This window comes from Sminthopsis crassicaudata, chromosome 3 (genome assembly GCF_048593235.1).
Source record: "Sminthopsis crassicaudata isolate SCR6 chromosome 3, ASM4859323v1, whole genome shotgun sequence".
Lineage (NCBI taxonomy): Eukaryota > Metazoa > Chordata > Mammalia > Dasyuromorphia > Dasyuridae > Sminthopsis > Sminthopsis crassicaudata.
Window position 1 is genome coordinate 652,795,799 of NC_133619.1, and position 7,513 is coordinate 652,803,311.

The window sequence follows — 7,513 nt, forward strand, 5'->3', positions numbered from 1 at the left end:
GTACAGTTATTTGCAGGGAGGTACAGTTATTTGCCCTGAGGTATAATTATTTACACACAGAGGTACATGTATTTTTGCACAGATCCACTTATTTGTACAGAGCTATATTAATTTCCACATATGTTGTTATTTACATACATTTATAATTATTTTCCCAGTGGTAGTTATTAGTACAGGGATACATTTATTTGGACAGAGGTACTCTTATTTGCATAGGAGTTACTTGCAGGGAGGTACACTTATTTGTAGAGAGATATACTTATTTGCCTCGAGGTACAGTTCTTTGCACAAAGTTCGTTATTTCCATTCAGATGTAATTATCTGCACAGATGAAGTTATTTGCACAGAGATATTTATTTCCATACAGGTGTAATTATTTGCACAGAGGGAGTTATTTGCAGAGAGGTGCAGTTATTTCCACAGAGGTACACTTATTTGTAGAGAGGTAATTACTTGAACAGAGGTTCACTTATGAAAGGCAGGCAACACCATCCCCAACTTGCAGCAAATTTTCCTCCAAGCAATTTAAAAATTTTCTCCAAATGAATTAAAGAGTAGAAAAACAAATAAAAGGAAAAGTGAAACAACATTGCCCCCCAAGACAATTTAGAAAGCCCTCAGGTAAAGTCTGTTTCATTGGAATGAGGGACCAAAACAATCCAGACTCCTACACCAGAAGTTCTGCCCTCCCTGAACAAGGCTGCCAGTAGTTAACCACATCCACCACAAACCCACACCAGGCCTTAGGGTAGAAAAAGCAGGAGGAGGTGGGCTTCATGAGCTCTCAGCCTACTCTGGATGGGAGTGTGCAAACATCAGAGAGATTTTTTCTTTTTTGAAAGAAAGAAAAAGGAAAATAAAAAAAATAAAAAAAAAAAAAAAAGAAAAAGGCCTATACATCATATAAATACATACATATATTTATGTGTGTGTGTGTGTGTGTGTGTGTGTGTGTGTAATTTTGTCATTTATAAAAAAGGAAATGTTCATACGCATGAGATGGATTTTTTTTTACTTACAGAATTAAATACTGGTGGAATATTAATATTTCATGATCCCTGTATTCATTTACCTGACCCCATTAGGGGTTACAACCTGCAGTTTAAGATGCTTTGGACTAGATGATATCCAGGGTCCCTTTCTTCTAAGGAGTTTCAGTGAACTGCGAACTCAATGTAACGATGCACGGAACAAACCAAGTTGTTACAGCCAACATTAAGAATTTCTAGAAGGAAAGTGTGGGAAGTTGGGTTCAGGCATCATAAAGTTACATTATGTGGTCTACAAAGGATAAAAAACTTACCCACTTTTCAGCAAATTCTTTACTGCTGCTGTAGAAAAGTTCTCCAGGGTTGCCTGCCCCAGCACTGCTGCTCATTAGCTGTGAGACCTCAGGCAAAAAATTCACATTTCTTTGTATTAACGTCCTCACTGAAATGAAGGGCTCACTCTAGGCTATTGGTAAAGACACTTTAGCACTTGTGCTTCTGGAATTTTAATTGTTCATTAAACAAACCCTGAATAGGAGGGGGAAATGGGGAGAGGAAGGCAAGTGACACCCTCCCAATACCTGCATCAAAATTCCCTCCAAGCAATTTAAAACTTCTCTCCCAAAATTAATTGAAGAGGGGAACCCAATAAAAGTAAAGAGTGAAACAACATTGACTCCCAAGATAATTTAGAAAATCCTCAGGTGAAGTCTGCTTCATTGGAGTGAGGGACCAGAACAATCCAGGGCAATGCAGACTCCTACACCAGAAATTCCCTCCTCCCTAACCAAGGCAAACAATAATTGACCACATCAAGCACAGGCCAGGAGCAGGACAGGGGGCAACAAAAGCAAAGGGAGGGGCTTCAGGAGCTTTCAGCCTACCCTTGAAGGAAGTGTCAAAAACCCAGAGAGATGTTTTTTTTTTTTTTTTAAAGAAAGAAAAATACTTTTTATATAAACAAAAATAGTTACAGAAGCTCATTTTGTGGTGGCAAAGAGCTACAAACTGAGGCGTGCCAATCCATATGGCTAGAGGTGATTAATTTATAAAATATTAATATAATGGAATATCATTTTGCTTTAAAAAATAATGAACACGTTGATTTTTAAAAATATGGAAAACTTACATGAACTAATGCTGAGGGAAGAGCTGAACCAAGAGAATATTAGGGTACAGCAGAATTAGTGGAAGAGTAAAGATGAATGGCTAAGCTCTTCAGAGTTACAGGAAATTTCAATTAACTGTGAAGGTCTTCTGAAGGAAAATGCTATCCACCTGCAGAGAAAAAAATCGATATATGGAAATATCTATTATATGGTTTGATATATACATACATATATATACACATATATATTATATACACATATATACATATATATACACATATATGTATAATATTTGTGTATATAGATATAGATAGATAGATAGATAGATAGATAGATAGATAGATAGATATAAAATGTTGACCTTTTCTAATGTAGGGTTGAAAGGGAGAGGGAGGGAAAGACAACTGGGAACTGAATATGCAAGGAAAATAATTAATATTTTTTAATATAACATTCATATTATACATTGAAATGGAACTGGAGAATAGAATGTCAAATTAAAGATATTTTCTTCAAATGCCAGTCATATCACTAATCAAATGTAAGCCCCTGGGAAAGCCCCCCAATTTCTCAAGATTGCAATTTCCCATCTATAAAAGAGAATGGTAGACTAAATTAGAACTTCTTAAACTTTTCCCAACACAGCCCTTTTTCTGAGGAATTTTTACATGGCCCATGGTTTTTAAGTAGTTGATAATAGTAAATCATAAAGTAATGTATTAAACACATTTATATAACTGAGGTATTATGTAAATAACTATATATTTGTATAAAATATAAATATATATTTGCTAAATTTATAATTTTATCATTTATGGAAAAGAAAATGTGCATACAAAAGGAATGGATGTTTTTACCTATAGAATTAAATACTGGTGGAATATTAATTTTTCATAACCCCTGCATTCAGTTACCTGACCCCATTAGGAGTAACAAGACACCATTTAAGAAGCTTTTAACTAGATGATACCCAGGGACCCTTTCTCCTGTAAGGTTTCAGTGAACAATAAACTCAATGTAAAGATGCACAGAAGAAGCCATGTTGTTATAGCCAACATTAGAAATCTCTAATAAGAGTGGGTTGGAAGTTGGGTTCAGTCATCTCTACCACATGTGACTGAATTTTATAAAGGTGGATTATGAGGTCTGCAGAAGATAAAAGACTTACCTACTTTTCAGCAGATTCTGTAGGGCTGGTATAGAGAAATCCTCTATGAATTGGAATGAAATGGAAAGGGGAAAGCCTGAAAAAAATAAAAGAGTGAAACTCCATTGCCACCCAAGACAATTGAGAAAGCTTCACCTTTTAATTGTTCATTCAACAAAGAGAGAACCTGAGGGGAAAATGGCGGGAAAACAACAGGAGACACCCTTGCAGGACCTGCAGTTAATTCCCCTCCAAGCAATTTAAAAATTTTCTCTCAATATGAATTGGGGAGGGGAAAACCCGGAAAAAGTAAAGAGTGAAACTACATTACCTCCCAGGACAATTTAGACAGCCCTCAGGTAAAATCTTCTTCATTGCAGTGAAGGGGAAGAATAATCCAGATCCCTGCAACAGAAATCCTGCCTTCCTTGAGGAAGACAGCCAATAGTTGACCACATCTAACACAAGTTCCCAGCAGGCCTTGGCAACAAAAGCAGGGGAAGAGAAACTTCGGGAGTTTTCAGGTTACCCTTGATGGGAATGTCCAAAATCCAGATTTTTTTTGTAAGAAAGAAAAAGAACTACCTATACAAAAATAGTTACAGCAGCTCATTTTGTGATGGCAAAGAGCTGGAAATTGAGGGGATGCCCATCCACTGGGGTAGGGGTGATTAATTTGTGGAATATGAATCCAAAGGATCACCATTGTGCTTTAAAAAATAATGAACAAGTTAATTTTTTTTAATTAAGGAAAACATACAGGAACTAAAGGAAGAGATGAACCAAAAGAATATTGGGGTACAGCAAAATTAGTGGAAGAGTAAACATGAATGGCTAAGCTCTTCTGAGTTTCAGGAAATTTCATATTAACTCCGAAGGACTTCTGAAAGAAAATGCTAACTACCTGCAAAGGAAAAAATTGATATATGGAAGTATCTATTGTATGGTTTCACATATATATCTATAATAAATGTTCACCTTTTCTAATGTGGGGTTGACAGGGAGAGGGAATGACAACTGGGAACTGAATATGCAAGCAAAAAAAATAATATTTAATTTTCATATTTAATGGAAATGGACCTGGAGCCTGGAAAGGGAATTTAAAGATCTTTTGTTCAAATGCCAGTCATACCTCTATCCACATGGAAGCCCTTGGGAAAACCACCCAATTTCTCAAGATTTCAATTTTCCATCTATAAAATAGAATGGTAGACTAAATCAAAGCTTCTTAAACTTTTTGTCCACTTATAGACCTTTTTCTGAGGAATTTTTACATGACCCATGGTATATAATTATCTAAAATAGAGATCCACATCAACTATTTGCTGATAGTAAATCATAAAATATTTTAAAACATATGTATATATTTATATAACATACAAATATATAAATACATAAATACTTATTTATCACAAAATTATACATATAACAATTATATATTTATATCATTTATGGAAAAGGAAATGTGCGTACAAATGAGATGGATTTGTTTTTACCTACAGAATTAAATATTGGTGAAATATGAATTTTACATGACCTCTATATTCAGTTAACTTTCCCCATTAGGAGTTACACCCACACTTTAAGAAGCTTTGGACTAGATGATGTTCAGGTCCCTTTCTGCTATGGGGTTTCAGTGAACTGCAAACTCCATGTAGTGATTCACAGAACAAACCAAGTGGTTACAGCCAACATGAAGAATTTCTAGAGGGAGTGGGTTGGATGTTGGGTTCAGTCATCTCTACCACATGGGACTTCATTTTATAAAGGTGGACGATGAGGAATACTGAGTTTAACAATTTTACCCACTTTTCAGCAGGTTCTGTATCGCTGGTGTAGAGGAGTCTCCACGGCTGCTTGCCACACCTCTGCTGCTAATGAGTTGCCTGACAGCAGGCAAAAAATTCACTTTTCTTTACCTTAATCTCCTCATGGAAATAAAGGGCTCCCTCCAGGCTATTGGTAAAGACACTTCTGGTTTTAGCATTTTTGATTTTTAGAGTTCATGCAACAAAACCTGAACCTGACAGGAAAACGGCAGGAGACGCCCTTCCCAGACCGGCAGCAAACTTCCCTCCAAGCTATTAAAAATTCTCTCTCAAAATGAAATGGGGAGGGGAAAACCCGAAAAAAGTAAAGAGTGGAACAACATTACCTCTCCAGCACAATTTAGAAAGCCCTCAGCATTTAATGTTTCTTTCCACATAGCCAGCACCTGAGGTAAAAATGGCAGGAAAACGGCAGCAGACACCCGTCCCAGACGGGCAGCAAACTTCTCTCCAAGCAATTTAAAGATTCTCTCTCAAAATGAATTGGGGAGGGGAAAACCCAAAAAAAGTAAAGAGTGAAACAACATTACCTCTCCAGTACAATTTAGAAAGCCCTCAGCATTTAATGGTTCATTCGACATAGCCAGCACCTGAGGTAAAAATGGAGGGAAAACGGCATGAGACAACCTTCCCAGACAGGCAGCAAACTTCTCTCCAAGCTATTTTAAAATTCTCTCTCAAAATGAATTGGGGAGGGGAAAACCCGAAAAAAGTAAAGAGTGGAACAACATTACCTCTCCAGCACAATTTAGAAAGCCCTCAGCATTTAATGGTTCATTCGACATAGCCAGCACCTGAGGTAAAAATGGAGGGAAAACGGCATGAGACAACCTTCCCAGACAGGCAGCAAACTTCTCTCCAAGCTATTTTAAAATTCTCTCTCAAAATGAATTGGGGAGGGGAAAACCCGAAAAAAGTAAAGAGTGGAACAACATTACCTCTCCAGCACAATTTAGAAAGCCCTCAGCATTTAATGTTTCTTTCCACATAGCCAGCACCTGAGGTAAAAATGGAGGGAAAACCACAGGAGACACGCTCCCGGACCGGCAGCAAACTTCTCTCCAAGCTATTTTAAAATTCCCTCACCAAATGAACTGGGAAGGGGAAAACCCGAAAAAAGTAAAGAGCGAAACACCATTGCCCCACCCCACCTCCCAAGACAATTTAGAAAGCCCTCAGCATTTAATGGTTCATTCCACATAGCCAGCACCTGAGGTAAAAATGGAGGGAAAACCACAGGAGACACGCTCCCGGACCTGCAGCAAACTTCTCTCCAAGCTATTTAAAAATTCTCTCTCAAAATGAAATGGGGAGGGGAAAACCCGAAAAAGTAAAGAGTGAAACAACATTCGCCCCCCCCAAGACAATTTAGAAAGCTCTCAGCATTTAATGGTTCATTCCACATAGCCAGCACCTGAGGTAAAAATGGCGGGAAAACGGCAGGAGACACCCTTCCCAGACCGGCAGCAAATTCCTCTCCAAGCTATTTTAAAATTCCCTCACCAAATGAATTGGGAAGGGGAAAAGCAGAAAAAGTAAAGAGCGAAACACCATTGCCCCACCCCACCCCCCAAGACAATTTAGAAAGCCCTCAGCATTTAATGGTTCAGTCCACATAGCCAGCACCTGAGGTAAAAATGGAGGGAAAACCCCAGGAGACCCCCTTCCCAGACCGGCAGCAAACTTCTCTCCAAGCAATTTTAAAATTATCTCTCAAAATGAATTGGGGAGGGGAAAACCCGAAAAAAGTAAAGAGTGAAACAACATTGCCCCTCCCCAGGCAATTTAGAAAGCCCTCAGCATTTAATGGTTCATTCCACATAGCCAGCACCTGAGGTAAAAATGGAGGGAAAACGGCAGGAGACATGCTCCCGGACCTGCAACAAAGTCCTCTCCAAGCAATTTAAAAATTCTCTCACAAAATGAATTGGGAAGGGGAAAAGCGGAAAAAAGAAAAAAGTGAAACTACATTACCCCTCCAGGACAATTTAGACAGCCCTCAGGTAAAGTCTTCTTCATTGCGGAGAAGGAGCAGAACAATCCAGACTCCTACAACAGAAACCCCGCCTTCCTTGAGGAAGACAGCCAATCGTTGACCACGTCCCCTACAAGCCCCGAGCAGGCCTTGGCAACAAAAGCAGGGGGAGGGGGACTTCGGGAGCTTTCAGGCTACCGTAGATGGGAGTGTCCAAACCCCAGAGTGATTTTTTTTTTTTTTTTTTAATAGAAAGAAAAAGTACGACCTACACAAAAATAATTACAGCAGCTCATTTTGTGGTGGCAAAGAACTGGAAATTCGGGGGATGCCCCTCCACTGGGCTAGGGGTGATTAATTTGTAGAATATGAATCCAAAGGATCACCACTGTGTTTTAAAAAATAATGAACAAGTTAATTTTTTTTAAATATGGAAAACATACAGGAACTAATGCTGAGGGAAG

General features: G+C 38.3%; 1 long non-coding RNA gene across 1 annotated transcript; it reads right to left on the bottom strand.

Moving 5' to 3' along the window:
- Positions 1-898: 898 nt before the first annotated feature.
- LOC141564680 (uncharacterized) lies at positions 899-7,124 on the bottom strand. The gene is made up of 3 exons (XR_012488681.1): positions 3,267-7,124; positions 2,119-2,267; positions 899-1,390 (listed from the first exon to the last, which is right to left on the bottom strand). It is a non-coding gene; the product is annotated as an uncharacterized LOC141564680 (long non-coding RNA).
- Between the last annotated feature and the right edge of the window lie 389 nt (positions 7,125-7,513).